Source organism: Lycium ferocissimum, chromosome 7 (assembly GCF_029784015.1).
Source record: "Lycium ferocissimum isolate CSIRO_LF1 chromosome 7, AGI_CSIRO_Lferr_CH_V1, whole genome shotgun sequence".
Lineage (NCBI taxonomy): Eukaryota > Viridiplantae > Streptophyta > Magnoliopsida > Solanales > Solanaceae > Lycium > Lycium ferocissimum.
The window spans coordinates 2,750,215-2,768,250 of record NC_081348.1 but is presented as its reverse complement, the minus strand read 5'-3'; the positions used below and the strand labels follow the sequence as shown (position 1 = coordinate 2,768,250).

Here is an 18,036-nt window from a genome sequence, read left to right as displayed (position 1 = left end):
TTTGCTTTTTCGTATCGACTCAAATAAACGGTATTTACAGACAAGGTGTACTCGTTTTGTATAAAAAACATCCTTAAAAACAAATGAAACTAATTCGTAATGTATTATTCCGGATAAGGCTGAACGTACTGATACGGATCGACCCGAGCAAAGTGTATGAGTATAAAGGCCAAACTTATAAAATCTAAACCCACTTCTATATCTTCTTTTTTTTCTTTTCTAAAAAAACATATTACTCCTAATGAAAGGGGATTATTTCTATACGGATGTTAGATCCGGAACTATGATATCCCATATATGAAGGGAATATATTCAATTCTTCTAAAAAAAAAATGATGATATGCATGACAATTTTTTTTCTTTAAGGGAAAGTAGACACAAAAAATAAGCAGCTTAAACGGATACTCATACACTAGAATTCGAAGGTCAACAGTATAGTACGGATCCTTCATACTGGGGTGCCTAACACCTTCTTCAGGGAATCACGAACCCTTACCTAGAACTCGGATTACGAAGGTTTTTTCACAAACTGCTTTCTGAATAAACTCTCGAAATCGGCTTTCCTAATTTCCTAAAAATTAGGTGGCGACTCTTTTCAAAACAAGTACGAAAGAGCGTTATGTTGAGTTAAGTAGTAGCCTTCTCGCGGCCTAAGCCGCGAAAAATGTTGTTGAGAACGGTGGTTTACCTCTTTCTTGGGTGAGATGCGGTGATGATGGTGGGAGAGGGAATAGATGAGCATGACGGCAAGAAAGGGAATTCATCAGTGATTTTGCCATTTCCGACAACGTGAGTGACGTGGGAGAGAGAGCATTTGAGGACGGCTAGGGTTTAACACCCTTTCAACCCAAAAAGTGAAAATGAACGTGTGTCTGGTGTATTTTTGTGAAATAGAAGGAAGGTGGGCCGGGTCACTGGTTTGAGAGGAGATGGGCTTGGCCCATATTTGTTACTTCAAACAATTGAAAGGAATAAATTGGCTATTTGTGCAAAATGTGGTTAAAATTAAAATTTCAACTTAAAACCAATGTTTCGAATATAGCCGTAATTAAAGCGTAGAAATAATTGGTCATATTTGGGATTTCAATTTTAACCAAATTTGAAAATGATTAAAGTCAAAATAAATTATAAAATTGAGATGTAATTGATTATTTATTTATTTAATCAAATTTCTTGGTTTAACAGAGTAAAATACTTGTCAATTGATCTTTGCTAGTTTAAACAATTTATTAGATAATTGTTCTCACTATTTTGTATTTAAATTTTGATAAATACATTTGAAATTCTTAAAAATATACAAAATATGGAAGATGATATACAATAATATACTTGGCGATATTTTGCCAAATGAAAAGGCAAAATGTCACTGAAACAATTTTGTAAAATCATTTTCAACTTGTATTTCACTCCGTTTGTTTCTTAAGAACTTTGAATAATTAAATAAAATTTTTGAAGGGAAAAAATGGATTGTAGAGAGATTTATCCTTTTGAATTCAAAACCTTCCCTTCCTTTTGTATTGCTTTTGCTCATAGAGTTAATTATCTCAGAGGAATAGGTCCATCGGAATGACATATCAAGATCAATTTTTATCCTTTTCAAGTCTTCTTGAAGCTGGTCATTCCTTTCAAGAGCGGCAATGAGATTCATCATAGTTTTGGTAAGTTCTTTTTCAACCTCAAGATGCATCTTACTGGCTTCTCCTTTTCCTTTTGAGGGCATACCTTCTTGTTGAGCAGACTTTGTTGCGTGGATCTTTCACTAGACCTTTCATCAAGCTTATCCTTGTAACCTATAATGGTCTCTACCATGTCATATGTTTCTTCTTTTAGTTCACGGAGTTCTCTGATGAAGACTCCCCTTTCTTTTATGAGGATGTGATACGCATCAAGTAATACACTTGTTAATGACATCAGCATTTTTGGGGAGTAATTTTAGAAATTTTTCTGAATGTCAAGACAAGTTACCTCATCGTCATCTTCAGATCTGTGACAGCTTGTTTTACTTCTGGTAGTCTTGATGGCAGTCTTCTTCTTCTTCTTCTTCTTCTTCTTCTTCTTCTTCTTCTTCTTCTTCTTCTTCTTCTTCTTCTTCTTCTTCTTCTTCTTTTCAGATCCTTTTCCTCTTTAAGATTCTTGTCAACCACTTCACGTGTCGTCCACTAGCCATTTTTCTTTCTATTTGAGTTTGGTGAGACAGCCATTTGAGAGATTCTTTCTAGGTGTTAACCTTTTAGAAAGCACCTGCTCTAATACCAATTGATGGATGTTGTGCATTCGCCAAACAGTATATCAGGGACCTGGTTGTCTACCAGTTCCCTTATGCAATGCAGTAAGTAAATAGACAAGATATTACCGTGAAAAACTCCTTGCTCAAGGGATTAAAAATCACTACTTACCACGTAGGATTTTAACTTCATTATACTGAGCAACTTTCAGATTACAACTCTTGAAACCTAAGAATTAACACACTTAATCCCTCATCCTTGCAATAACCCTATTGTAAGTAACTCTTGACTAAATCTAGCCAAACACTCAACAAGGTTTGACTACCTCTAGCCAAACAAACTAATACACATTGACTACCTCTAGACAAGTGTACCACTTCAAAGCTCTAGGAGGCAAACTACTTACAACCACTTCTTGAGAATTCAGAATACCTACAAAATAACTTCCATTTGAGAAGAGTAGGTTTACAAGTTATAGAAAAAAAGAACGAAAGATATAACACACTTATGACTTAACACATCTTCAGTTGTAGGGAACAGGTCCTTGGATCTATTGAATCCTTGTTCTTGAACACACCTTGAAAGGTGGAGACTTGCATTTAAGATTTGGAATATTTTTGAATTTTGCAAGAATGAAGTTTCCCTTGGGATATGTTGTGTACATAAGAGGAGAGGCAACAGAGGACAGTCTTCTAGCAAAGAAAGAGTTGTTGTCAGACCGCCGCACTCTAACGGTCAACAACTTGCCGCCCATGTAGCCGACCGTACGACGCCCAGAGGACCTGATCGAATACTTGGTCTCTTACTTGATCTCTCATGATATCGCAAAGTCTAAAACAACTAGACAACTATATTCCCGTGCTAGAGTATTTGGTTCTTTATACATATTTGTCAAATCATCAAAAGAATGAAAACACAGTAACCTTATCAGAGACGATATCGAAATCAATGATTCTACCATGAACAAAGGACTTACCCTCTAACGACATGTTTGGTCGTTATTGTATTTTAACCAATTTTACTCGTTGACCCATCCCTGAGCCTTATTAATACCATTTTGACCCACGGGGACTGGTGGCACAGTTCCCTAGGCATTGGAGTGAGTTTTGATGTGACTTTTGAAAAATTTAGCTTTTAAGTGAAAATCATTTGACTCATAGTTGACTTTTGGGTAAACGGACCTTTTTTAGATATTCATAGATTTGCTAAGTCCGGATAGTAGTAAGTTATGTGAATATTCAGTTCGGTTCCCAATACACTCGGGTGCATTTTGGGACTTAGGTTGAAAAGTTAGTTTTGAGGTATCGGGGGTTCACTTGGTCAACGAGACCTCCAATGAAAATTAAGAGACCACGAGTGCGTTCGTAGCATATTTTAATATATATCTACATATTTGATTTTTGTCCCGGAAGTTTCGGGTGTTGATTCAAGTTTGGAAGATACCAGAAATTTTTGGTGTCTGGCAAGTGCTATAGCGGTAGGGTGACCGCTATAGCGGTAAGGTAGTGCTATAGCGGTGGTAGGATAGCCATGACCGCTATATGGTGGTAGCGGCGAACCAGATTTTTTTTTATTTAAAGGCCCTAAGTCTTTCATTCATGACCCACTTCAAAAATAGAGCTTTTGGGAGCATTTGAAGGTGATTCTTGGGGGAAAATCTTGGTGGTAAGTCCTTCTATCTTTTTTCCTGTTTCATGATTTCATTATCACCTTAGCAATCCATTACCATGTTAGTTCACTAAGTGTTCAAGAATTAAGAGAGGGTTCAATGAGTTCTTCATCTAGGCTTTGTATTCTTGATTTATTGATTGGGTTAGCTTCATTAAGCATGGAATTGGAATATATTGTTACATGATTTCTTCCTAATTAGGGGGTAAGTTATAGAATTGAAAGTTAGGGTTTATACCCAAATTTGGGGTTTTTGCTTAGAATCAGCATTTGAGTAAATTATTGTTTCTTCTAGCTTGACATTGATGGGAATTGATCACCTAGAGCTTTAATTTTTCATAAATCCTATTCCATAAGTTGGGAATTTGGGTCTTGAATAAAAGTAGGGTTTGAATGATGTTCTTCTTGATTCTAATTCTATGATTCGGATATGTGAGACATTCATTATCTCGAGGCTTAAAGGAAAGGGAAGACTAAGGTGTGATTATTGGAGACTTTGTTGTTCGACTTTCCAGGTAGGTTACGGTTTACCTTATGGTGAGACTTTGATTAGCGAAGCATATGTTAGATGATATTGTTGGAGAATGCATGTAAACCTTCGGGTATGAAATTGGGTTGGATATTATCTTAGGTTGGGCCTTGTTGTGTGATCCGGAGGCTATCCACCCCGTTGTGTTGTTGACTTATCTTGTTTTATTTACATGTTGGCTCGTTGGCATGTTGAGACATTGGTAATTTTGACTAGTGATTTATCATGGCCATGATATTGCGAGACTTTACTTGATTGATATTGAAATGAGAATAGTGATTCCCTTGTGGCTTATTGTGTAGCCATATCATTGTTAATACATGTGTGCCCTGGGAGATACTGTTGAGAGTTGTGATTCTATTGTGGCTTATTGTGTATCCGTATCATTGATAATACATGTGTGCCCTGGGAGGTACTGTTGAGAGTTGTGATTCCATTGTAGCTTGTTGTGTAGCCTTGTTATTGATACTACTTGGGTGCCATGTGTGGTGCTGTTTCGGATAAAATTGGTTGTTGATATCACATTTCATCATACTCATACGCATTTCCAAGATACATTGGTATATGCATGGTTATGGTATGGATGATGATATGTGAGAGAGTGTAGCCTTCAAGATTTTTGCCGGAGAGCGTAAAAGAGAGATAAGTGTTCGTTGCCTAAGGTTTCTTGCTAAAAATGATGGAGTGTCCGATGTCGAGGTCTTTACCGGGATCGTGAGAGTGTGCTCCTAATCCAAGGTCATATTTCGGAGCGACTGGTACATGAACTTCGCAGGTCCCCTATGGGTCATGATTGTCGAAATGTGGAGTCATCCGTCTGGGACATGTTGTACAAAGCTGCATATGCATTGCATTTATCCTACATACATTATTGCATTACATTGTATCTTGGTTTCTATTGATTGTTATGATACTACTGTGGTTTACTGATTCGAATTGCTTATACGAAGACTTGACACAGTTGGGGTTAGATGTTATAACATAGGTGATGACTTGTACCATGGATATGGATTCGTGTGGATTTGTACTGTGTTGGTTTACGTGTTTATCTTGCTTTGTTGTCTTTATATACATTTGCTAGTCTTAGTCAGCCTATGATACATACCAGTACTTGTTGTGGTACTGACCTGCACTTGCTGCATTCCTTTATGAATGTAGAGTATCAGGTGGAATCTACTTCTATTCCTCGCGGTTAATATTCAAGGATTGCTCATTCGAGTCTTTCAGGGTGAGCATGAGGACGTTTGTTGCCCGAAGACTCTTCCTATTATGTCTTTATTTTCATTCTAAGATATGATTTTGAGACTGTTGATGTATCATTATTCAGACTTATAATAGTTAATTAGATGCTATTGTATGACCAGACCAAATACTGGGTTGGATTTCATTTACTTCCGCATTTGCTTATAATATTATCGTGAGACTTACGTTATTCTATCTTCTTCTGCTTTATTGATGTTTTTATGATTGTTGGGATAAGGGTTTGCTTACCGAGATGGGAAAGGTAGGTGCCCGCATGACTTAGTGAAAATGGGTCGTGACATACCCTTAAGAGATTGAAAGATTTCCTAATTTGAAGTGACACAAAAATTTTATCAACAAAAGCATTTTCGCAATCAAACTTGAACTTCTTTTTGAAATCAACACACTCATCGTTTTCTTAGAGATTTCCAAGTGGAAGAGTTGGACGATGCTGGCGGAAAGGAGTAAACTGAAGCTTCAGAATCTAATTGGACAGAAGAGGAAGCTTTTCCTTTGTTTTTGTTTTGAGAAGTTTTTTGTGTTTTCGCCATGGTGGAAGAGGATTTTCAAGATAGGAATGTAGAAAGAAAAATAAAGTGGAGGAGGCGTGTGAAGGAGATGAAAAGTTTACGGGGAAGAGAAGTGGCGGAGACGTTAGACGTCTGATTGATTGGATGAAAAGAGAGGGAAAATAGTAATGGGTTTTAATGAAAAGTATTGAAAAACTCAAGTAATTGAGGAATGAAGTAAAAATAATTAAGGGAAGTTGAAGAGTAAAAGGCTTATGGAAAATAATAATGGCTCTTAATTAAATAAGGAAGAAAATAAATACTCATTATTATATGGTAACTAAACACAATCAGAGAAATTTAAACATGATTCACAATAATTCCTAGGGATTCTCTAAGAGTGCAAAAACGTTCATCAAGTTATGGTTTAGTAAAAATATCCTCAATTTGTTTGTCAGTGCTAACAAATTACAAATCAATTTCTCCCCTAAGAACATGATCTCTAATAAAATGATGCTTAGTTCCTATATGTTTTTCGCAAGAATGATGCACATGATTTTTTTTATATAGATATAGCACTAGAATTGTCACAGAAAATTTTAACATGTTTGAGTATTAAATCATAACCACTGAGTTGATGAACCATCCATAATAGTTGAGCACAGTGTTGCCCAGTGGTAATGTATTTAGCTTCAATATTGGATAATGAGACACATCCTTGTTTCTTTCTATTCCAAGAAATTAAGGATTTTCCAAGAAGTTGGCACGTTCCACTAGTACTTTTTCTGTCATTTTTATCTCCTGCAAAGTGAGCATCAGAAAACCCTTCAAGAGTGAAGAGGTTAGTTTTAGAATGTGAGACAGTTCCAACTAAATATCTTCTATTCCGTTTGATAGCACTGGGATGGGATTCCTTAGGAACGGATTGAAATCATGCACATCTGCATACATTAAATATTATATATGATCGACTAGTTGTAAGATAGAGTAATGAGCCAATCAATCCACGAAATTTTGTTTCATGATCCTTACCAAGTGAACATGTGGGACTCTTGGGGGTCCCCATCTCTTTTTCATTACTCATTCCAAACTTGTGAATGAGTTCCTTTACGTTCTTACTTTGGCAAATTAATATCCCTTCCTTAGATTGGTGAATTTGAAGCCTCAAGAAGAAAGTTAATTCTTCCACCAATAAGAAAGTTAATTCTTCTATCTTACTCATTTAGAATTCACTTTGTATGAGGTTAGCAAATTCCTTGCATAAATAAGGGTTAGAACTTCCAAAATAATTTCATCCACATAAATTTGAATAATAAGATTCCCTAAAGAAGATCTCTTGATAAAAACTGTTGTATCAATTTTTCTTCTAGAAAATTCGTGATCAACTAGAAACAAGCTCAAGAGATCATACCAAGCTCTGGGAGCCTGTTTTAGACCATATAGAGCTTTGGATAATTTAAAAACATGATAAGGGAATTTAGAATTTTCAAAACGTGGAGGTTGCTTCACATATACTTCTTGCAATAAACCCACTTAAAAAAGCACTTTTAACATCCATTAGAAAAAGTTTGAAACTTTTAAAGAAGGCATATGCAAGTAATATTCGTATAGATTCTAACCATGCCACGGGTGCAAATTTTTTATCATAGTCGACTCCTTGTTGAGAATATCCTTGAGCAACCAGTCGAGCTTTGTTTCTTACTACCTCTCCAGATACATTTAGCTTGTTTCTGAACACCCATTTTGTTCTTATGGTTGATAGTTTTTCAAGTTTGGGAACAAGAGTCCATACCTTATTCTTCTCAAATTGATCTAGCTCTTCTTGCATGGCCTTGATCCAATAATCATCTTTTAGAGCTTCATCAGTTTTCTTTTGTTCTAGTTGAGAAATGAGAGCAAGGTTTGCATTCTTCTTAGATGCCCTGGTTTTCATCCCTTCATTGATATCTCCAATGAGAAGTTTCTTTGGATAATCAGGTTCACTTCTCCATTCGTCTGGAACTGTTTCAATATTCAAGTCAGTCGACTTTTCTTGTGCAGTAGTCGGTTTTGAATCATTACACTTTTCCAAAGAAAAGAAGCAGCAGTAGTGATATGCTTTTTATGATCCTCCTCATCTGCAATTTTACCTTTCTCGACTAAATAATTAGTATCATAAAAAATTACAAGAATATGTTCTTCAATTGATAAAGTATTTTTATTGAAAACTCTATAAGATTGCTAGTATGAGAGTAACTAAGAAAAATACCTTCATCACTTTGTGGATCAATTTACCAATTTTATCTATACCATTGTTGTGAATGAAACATTTGCATCCAAATCGATGAAAGTAGCAAATGTTTGGTTTCTTACTGTTCCATAACTCATAAGGAGTTTTCAAAATGGGCCTGATAGACATCTATTTAAAACATGACAAGCTGTGCTTACAGCTTCTGCCAAAAGTGATGTGGCAAATCATATTCTATAATCATGGTTCTCGCCATGTCTTGCAGGGTTCTATTTTTCTGTTCCATGACACAATTTTGTGGAGGAGATCTTGGTGAGGAGAAATTATGAGTATAACCTTGTTCATTGCAAAATTCTTCAGAGGCTTTGTTTTCAATTTCTACTCTATGATCACTTCTGATAGAGGTGGTATAGAATCCCTTTTCACACTGTACCTTCCCATAAAAGAACTTAAAATTCTTTAGAGTATCATCCTTATGAGCAAGATAACCCAAGTGAAATGAGAAAGATCATCAACACATTCCTCTTTCCTCCAATGCTGGCTATTCTAGTAGGACCAACAAGGTCCATATGAAGTAGATGCAAAGGTTTAGATGTAGATACAATATTTTTTGAATTAAAAGAGCTTCTAGTTGGCTTACCTTTTTGACATGCATCACTAATGTGATCATTTTAAATAATTTAACTTGGGCAACCCTAATACCAGTTCACACTTTGCAATTTTTCAATTAATCACATACTTGCATGTCCAAGTTTCTTGTGCCATATCCAAGGATCATCTCTTATTGAAGTGAGACATATATGTCCGACTAGGCTTTTGACAAAATCCATTACATATACATTTTTGCTCCTGCTTCTAGGAAGGATTTCTTGGCCAATTGGGTCTTCTATAACACAACCTGTCTTTCCAAATCTTACCTAAAGAATGGAATCACATAGTTGACTTATGTTCAGAAGGTTGTATTTGAGTCCCTTCACAAGATAAACATTAGTAATATCACAAGAATTATTAAAAGCAATAGTTCTTATACCCGTAACTATTCTTGTGGAGTTGTCCCTAAACTTTACTAATCCTCCATCAAAGTTAGCGACTGATTTAAACAAACTTTTATCGTCGGTCATATGACTTGAGCACACACTATCTAAATACTCCCTCCGTCCCAAAAAGATTGTCCTCTTTTGACTTGGCACAAAGTTTAAGAAATAAAGGAAGACTTTTGAAATGTGTGGTCCAAAATAAGCCTTAGATATTTGTGTGGCAGTAAATCATCTCATAAAGTTAAATTGTTTCTAAATATAGAAAGGGAACAATCTTTTTGGGACAAACTAAAAAGGAAAGGAGGACAATCTTTTTGGGACAGAGGGAGTACCATTTTCCCTTTAGTTCCTCCTTGTCGTGTTACTACAAAAACGAGTAGTACTTTCTTTTAGGTACCCAAGCTTTCTTAAGTCCTTGACGATTAGATTTATGATCATCATTTTTGGGTTTCCATACCCAACCAGGAGCACCTGCATAGCGAAATCTGCATTGATAATATTTATGATCATTTCTACCACAACAAAAACATTTTTGAGAAAAATGTTCTTCAGTGACGACTGATTGGTTAGTCGACTTATGCATGAAATTTTTATCAATTCTAGACTTCCTATCAATTGACTCGAGAGATCGAGTCGACTGATCTATCTTGGCATGAAAGTTTGACTTATCAATTGAATTGCTAGAATCTGTTTTATCATTGATAGGTTTTTTCCCTTTTGGCTTTTGGCTACAAGTCGACTAGTTTGACCTGACAAATCTATGACTGGTAGATTTGTGCAAACTATTTAGTCATAGTTGCAAATCAAGAACTTCATCTTGCAGAAGATCTCTTTCAATTTCACAAAATTCTAAGTTAATTTTCCAGTCTTTCTTTTCTCTTTGTAGTTGATCTTTCAATTTCACATAATTCTAAGTTAATTTTCCAGTCTTTCTTTTCTCTTTGTAGTTTTTATATTCATCAAAACTTTATTTAGGTCTTGTAGGGTTTGATATAAAAGTTCTTGAATTTCAGTACACTTAGAATAGGGATAAGTTCTTACACCACTTGTTTCACCGAATGCCATGAAACAAACATTTTCAACTCCTTTATCTTCATCGCCTAAGATCTCATCTTCACTCTAACTGCTAAAATCCCTTTGCTTTTGATAGTTTCTAGATGGTCTTCTTTTCGATTCAGGACATTCCGATGCAATATGACCATATTTTTCACACTCATAACATTTTCTATCATTCCTTTGTTGAGCAAAGAGAGGATTTTCCTTTTCTAAAGGTTGAACCTCCTTTTCTGTTATGCCTTGTCCTCTCATAGCCTTCACCACAAATCTAGAAATCATGGCTACTTCTTTTTTTTTAATATCATCGTCGAATTCTTCAACTTAAGGTTTGAATGCGACCACCTTTTTCTTTTCTTCCCTTTGATATCTATTGATAGGATTTTTCTCGAAGGCCATTAGATTGCCTCTGAGTTCATCATATGTAAGATTATTTAGATTTCCATCTTATAAGACAATAGCCTTGATTTCACAAGCCTTTGGCCAACTTCTGACAAGCTTCCTGAATTGTTGAGTATTTGTGTATAATACTCCTAGTGACTTGAGTTCACTAATGATTTTGTGGAACTTGGTAAACATTGATTCAATAATTTCATCACTTTTCTTCATGAATGTTTCATAGTCATGTTCTAGTGCATCAATCTTAGTTTCACGAACTTTGGTTGTTCCTTCATTAGTAACTTCTAACTTGTCCCAAATTTCTTTGGCAGTCTTGCATTTAGATATCTTTCCGTACTCTTCTCCACTGACTGCACAGTAAAGCAAACTTATATTTGTTTGAAGTATTTCCTGTTGCTCTTTGATAACTTCAAACGATTCAAGATCAACTTTGTTCCTTAGATATTTTGTGTCAACATTAGGAATAGGCTTTGGTCCCTTTTTAATCACAAGCCATGCTTGAAAATCATTTGACTAAACGAAGGTTTTGAATCTTTCCTTCCAATGACTATAGTGTTCGCCATTGAAGTATGGTGCTCTAGTTGTGCAGTGTCCATCTTACAAAATTGCTCTAGGAATTTGACACCCATTCATTTGATCTTTTCTCACGTGCTATTAAGCGATTAGAAGTGAGGCCTTTCTCTGATACTAATTAAAAGTGCAAGAGGGGGGGGGGTGAATTGTAATTTTTCTTAGTTGGTTAGACGACTGTCTGAGATCATTAGTCGATTGTAACTAATATTTGAAAGTAACTTAGAACAGTGCAGAAACTAAATTGCTAAAAGTAAATGACACTAGATATTTATACCGGTTCGGATCCAATGTAGATGCTAATCCAGTTCCCTTGGGTTGCAAGGGTGATCTCTGAAGCTCTTTGTAAATGATTTTTGAAGCTCTTTGTAAATGATTTTTGTACAATGGTTGTTTGAATGGATCTCCTACGTCTACACTCAAACTCTCATAATCTTTTGATACAATGCCTCACCAACTATGATTTTTCTCTCCTTTTTTTTTTGTTCACACAATAAATCACTGAGAAATACAATGCTTATGAAAAGTAGAGCGAATAAATTGAGAAGTTGAGACGAAAGAATATGCGAAGTTGATAGAAAGCAAGGATGAGGTGGAGAAGTGGACGAATAGGGAACTTTATAAGATGGCGAGGAAGGAGGCAAAGTTGGTCGTTTCGACGGCAAAAACGGCGGCTTTTGAACGCCTTTTATGCCGAACTAGAGAGAAAGAGGATCAAAATTGTTCAAAGCTAGCCAAGGCGAGAGAGAAAGGCACGTGATGTGGATCAAGTGAAGTCCATCAAGGACGAGCATGGCAAAGTACTTCTAGAGGAGACTCTCATTAGACGGAGATGGCAGTCATACTTCCACAAGATCTTGAATGAAGAAGGGGACAGAGACATTGTGATGGGAGATTTAGAACATTCAGGAATGTGTCACGATTTTAGGTATTGCAGGAGTATTAAGGTTAAGGAGGTTAAGGGTGCTGTTCGTAGGATGTGCAGGGGAAAAGCGACCGGACCTGACGAGATTCCTGGGGAATTTTAGAAGAGCGCGGGCCTGACAGGTTTGGAGTGGCTGACTAGGTTGTTTAATGTCATCTTTAAGACGGCAATGATACCCGAACAATGGAGGTCGAGTGTAATGATCCCTTCCGTACAAGAACAAGGAGATATCCGCAGTTGCAACAACTATGAGGTATCAAGTCGCTAAGCCATAGTATGAAAGTGTGGGAAAGGGTGGTGGAGATGAGGGTGAGGCGAGGAGAGGCGTGCTATTTCGGAGAACCGGATTCATGCCGGGACGCTCAACTACAGAAGCCATCCATTTTGTGAGGAGACTGGTGGAGCAGTATAGGGAGAGGAAGAGGGACTTACACATGGTATTCATCGACCTAGAAAAGGCTAACGACAAAGTTCCAAGAAAGATCCTATGGAGATGCTTGGAGGCTAAAGGTGTACCTGTGGTGTACATTAGAGTAATCAAGGACATGTATGAGGGAGCCAAAACCGAGTGGTAAGGACGAGAGGAGAGACTCGCAGCACTTTCCAATTGTGATGGGGTTGCATCAAGGATCAGCTCTTAGTCCATTTTTATTTGCCTTGGTGATGGATGGATGGACACGGCAAATCCAAGGTGAGGTGCCATGGTGTATGCCTTTCGCGGATGACATAGTCCTGATCGACGAGACTCGTAATGAGTTAACGCTAAGCCGGAGGGCGGAGACATACTCTGGAGCCTAAAGGGTTTAAGCTGAGTAGGACCAAGACAGAGTACTTAGAGTGCAAGTTCAGTGAAGCACCTCAAGAGGCTGGCTTGGAAGTGAGGCTTGGTACGCAGGCCATCCAGAAGAAAAATAGTTTCAAGTATCTTGGGTCTATTATGCAAGGCAAGAGATTGACGATGATGTCACATATCGTATTGGGGCGTGGGATGAAATGGAGGCTCGTCGTGAGTGCTACGTGACAAGAGGTACCACCACAACCTAAGGGCAAGTTCTACAAAGTGGTGGTTAGACCGACTACGTTGTAATGGGGCGGAGTTGGCCGCTTAAGATCTCTCACATTCAAAAGATGAAAGTTACCGAGATGAGAATGTTGAGATGGATGTGGCCACACCGAGAGTGACAGATTAGGAACGAGGATATTTGGGACAAGGGAGTGGCCTTGTGGAAGACAAGATACGGGAAGCGAGAGATTGAGATGGTTTGGGCATGTGAAGAGAGAGACACGATGCCCCAAGGCGAGGTGTGAGAGAGGGTTGGCCATGGATGGTTTCGTACGAGGTAGGGGTAGGCCGAAGAAGTATTGGGGAGAGGTAATTAGACACGACATGGCGTAGTTACAACTTACCGAGGACATGAACTTAGATAGGAGGGTTTGGAGGATCCAGATTCGGGTAGAAGGCTAGTAGATAGTCTCGTTATCCTTCCTTATTAGTAGTCACATTATTGCGATAATTTCTTGTGCTCGATTTTTGCTATTATCTCGTTATTTCGTGCTTTGATTATCCTATTTTATCTGTGTCGCTTTCGTTATTTGCATTTCCATATCGCTTTGAATCTCTTAGCCTTATCTGACCTCTTTTTATGCTTTTTATTGAGCCGAGGGTCTTTCGGAAACAGCCGTCCTACCTTGGTAGGAGTAAGGTCTGCGTACACTCTACCCTCCCCAGACCCCACATTATGGGATTTCACTGGGTTGTTGTTGTGTCTACAGAGCCTATAAATACTTGTTGAAGGCGGTCAATTGGCTTCTTAACAGATACGGCAACCCAAGAGTTTTGATACTAGGAAAGAAGGGTTGATTGATCATATTTACAAGAATAAGGGAGAGCTTTGTTAAATTCAAATCCAAGGATTTGAATGTTGTTAATGTTTTCTTTCTTGAGATGGATTTGTCATTAAATGCGTGATTTTCCTTTCCTTCAAATTTGTCTTCAATATCACTCATCATGGATTTCCTTTCATATTCGTTGGTACTTGTAATTACTGTAGCTTTGACTTGAATCATCCTTGTAGTACGCTGACTTATTTTCCTTCCTTGTGGTTCTCCGTATTTGAATCTTTTCATGTGATATGCTAAATATTTCCTTTCATTGCAAGCCTTGGTTCGTAAGCTTAAGAAAACTAAGTAGGTCATCCTTCTTCAAGGCTAACTTATTGACTGCTGGGCCTTCACTTGACTGTTTTTGGGCTTTAGGATCCTTCCTTCTGGTTGAGCCTTGACTCCACGTATTGTACGTTGTGCTCGACTTCGTTATTCAAATATTTCCTGCACAGTAGATATTGTTATCATTAAATCGTGACACTAACAATTCTCTCCTGGCTCTTGAATATAAATTGGAATAGGTCCTTCTCGATCTTCTTAATTCGCGGTCCCAATGGATTTCCCCAAACAATCAGCTTGGTGTTCTTTACACCTTGAAAACTAACTTCCTTGTCTGCTATAATTTTTCCCAGAATGCTCACTTCACAGTCTTGAAAACTTGTCCTAATATCTGGAATATCAATCTCAACAATGTCCTTTTCTTCTTCCCTTAAGACAAATTTCTGAAGATGATCAGTAATTTCCTATTCCATATTCTTATCTCACTTGTGTTTGAGTAACTTATATTAGAAAAATAGTTATTACTCCACAAATGGATATGCAGAGAAGAGATGAAGGTAAAAAAAAATATAGTACTTTTATGAAGATAAACAATAGTCTTAATGTTTCTGATAATTCTTATGGATTAAAAGTTGCAGTTATGAAGCGATGAATGATAGTTGTTTGATATGGGTAGAAGAGCTAGGAACGTGAAGGGTATCTTCATATTTGGTAGTTATCTTAAACAGAAACTAAGACCCCACTAGGAGGAAATAACTCTTACGTAGAGAGAATAAGCCTCAGTTTCAAAACGAGGATTCATTACGCCCCTATTTATACTACTACATAGTGGGTAGTCAAAAGGTGGCGATAAACATGGCAATAACTATGAAGGTTATGGGGGAAGAACACGGAGGTGTAGGAGTTGGACACCCACCATAATAATAATATTTACAGCGCTCCCCCTAGGATGTCCATTGATAGATAATGTGCCTCGTTAAAACCTTAATAGGAAAAAACTCTGTGGGAAAAAATTCTTGTGAAGAAAAAATTATACATATCTAGTAATACGCATTGCTAGCTACCTCATTAAAAATCTTGGCGGAAAAACCCAGTGGACAAAACCCCAGCTAAGGAAAAAAGAGTACATGACATATTATACTCCCCTGATAAAAACATCATTTAATATTCCGGAGACGACACATTAGCATCTTGTATATCAACTTCTTAATTGTTGAGGTTGGCAATGCCTTAGATAACAATTCTGCTAAATTGTCACTTGAATTTCTTGAATATTTTTTCCACTATTCTTTTGAAGATCGTGTCTGAAAATAACTTTCAGCGAAATATGTTTCTTTCTATTCCACCTTCCATGTATCAATTCTTGTAGATAATACCTTCCAATCTTATATACCAACTTTTCAAATGTTGATAGTAACGGTGTCTATTGTGATAAAATCATATTTATAAAAATGTTGCATCCTTGAGCTCATCCCAATATATCATTTGTTTGTTTCACGATCATGGTTATCTTTGACATGATTTGCATAAATAACAAATAAGACTACTTCGTAGAACCAAATAAATATGGCAGAACCTTGTATGCAAATAAATAATTTTTGTGCGATCGAACGTTATGTAGATCAAATAATCTTCCTGCATTTCCATAACCAACAACCCTTTGACAATATTGGTTAGAAATAATAAATCCATACTAATATTTCATTTCACTTGAGTATCTCAGCGTTACAGTGAAACTATATCTTGCCTGCACATAAATAAAAACTCAGTTCAATAAAACTGTCAAAACATTGAGAACTGATAATGGAACATAATTTGAGAACTGATTGTTACACCCCAGAAAAGTTCGCGTTACTAAGGCCGCAGACGGCTTAATGTGAGCTCAAGGAGGAGCAAATATTACAAGTATAAAGGATGAAATTCTACTGTATTAGCATGAGGATAGCATGAGTATGATATTTGGAATTCGTACAGTATGATTGGAATGATATGTTAAAAGATATATAGCCCTCGTAATCGTAAGCTGAGGTGGGGCCCACATGTTGAGATTTTATAAAGGACATATGACAAGTTATATGGATAATATATGTGAAGTTAAACACAACTCAAGAAGGACCCTTGAGCCAAATCCAAGTGTAAGCCCTCCAAAAAGATGTTTTTAAGTTACGTTTTCGGGTGATCTGACTTCGGGAGGCCATAATCCCATTATTATTTGGGAATTTGGGAAAAGTCCAAAAATTAAAGTTGTAGATAATTGAAATACCTTTCCAACCATATGTTGTGGGCCTTCATGAGACATAGGGATAAAAATTTATGGACGTTTTAAGACAAAGGTCGTCAAGGCGGTGGGTCTACCAACCCGATTCCAAGTCGGGTCAGGCCCACTTCCCTTGATATTTAATGGAAATTTTTAGCCTTATCTGCCTAATTTTCATACCAAAGGTCCATAATATTTTAGAGAGAGAAATAGAGCTCTTAGAGAGAGAAACCAAGTTTTGATCAAGTTCGAGGTCCCGAATTCCGGGGCTCGTGAAGAGTAAAGTGTAGTACGAGTTGTCGTCGTCGTTTTAAGCTAAAATTTGAACTTGGGGGATGTTGGTTTCGTGGTGGCTGATCATATAAGGTATGTTTAAGATGTTAATGATGTTCTTACCATGATCATTGATAGATTTGACGGGCTAGAATAGAGAAAATGACGTTGAAAGTTCGGTTATAATTTTTGGATATCAAATGACTTGGGGGCTGTTTTGGTATGATAAAAATGGATAGAATTAGTTGGATATTGATATAAAATGATTGTTGATATTGTTGTTGATGTTGTTGATAAGTTGGTGTTCTTGAATTTGGGAGAATAAAGTGAATGTAGATATCGTATACAAAGCGATACTGGTCGCTTTTGGTGTATATCTTTGGGAGTTGATGTTTTGAGTTTAAAGAGGCTTATGAGATGGTTGTTGTTGTTGTTGGTTGCTGATTGCGTTGTTAAATTGAATTGGAATTAGAGGGAAACGAAGATTTCGTGAAAAATGATGCCGAATTTACTAAGTTAATTACCCGGCTTAGAGAAGTATATGAACCTCTTTCAAGTTGTCTACGGTTTCCTTTACCTTGATTGTATATTGGCCGTTGTTTGGAAGCATAATTTAAGCTAATCACGTCGCCGACAAGGTATGTAAGGCAAACCTTTCTTCTTTGGCATGATTCTTGTTATTCATTCTATATGTACTCCATATGATTCCATTCTTAGACGAGTAAGGTGTAAATGTTTCTTGTGATGGCTTATTGATATTTGTACTCCTATTCGTCCAAAGGGAACACCCATAAGGTTCCAAGTCGAGTTGTGTATATGGTTTTACTAATGATTTCGAGGAAATTATGTTTATACTAAAGGAAACATAAAGTTTGATTTTCAAACCACTCCGAAGGGGTGCGAGATTTTACTACTTCATTTCATTTACGATTTATGTTTACATTCCATAGTATCATCCC

The 18,036-nt window shown here is 36.9% G+C and overlaps 1 long non-coding RNA gene across 2 annotated transcripts in view; it reads left to right on the top strand.

Annotated features, from left to right (window-relative positions):
- Window positions 1–18,036, top strand: part of LOC132063104 (uncharacterized) — a 25,850-nt gene that overhangs the window by 924 nt on the left and 6,890 nt on the right. The window lies entirely within an intron of this gene.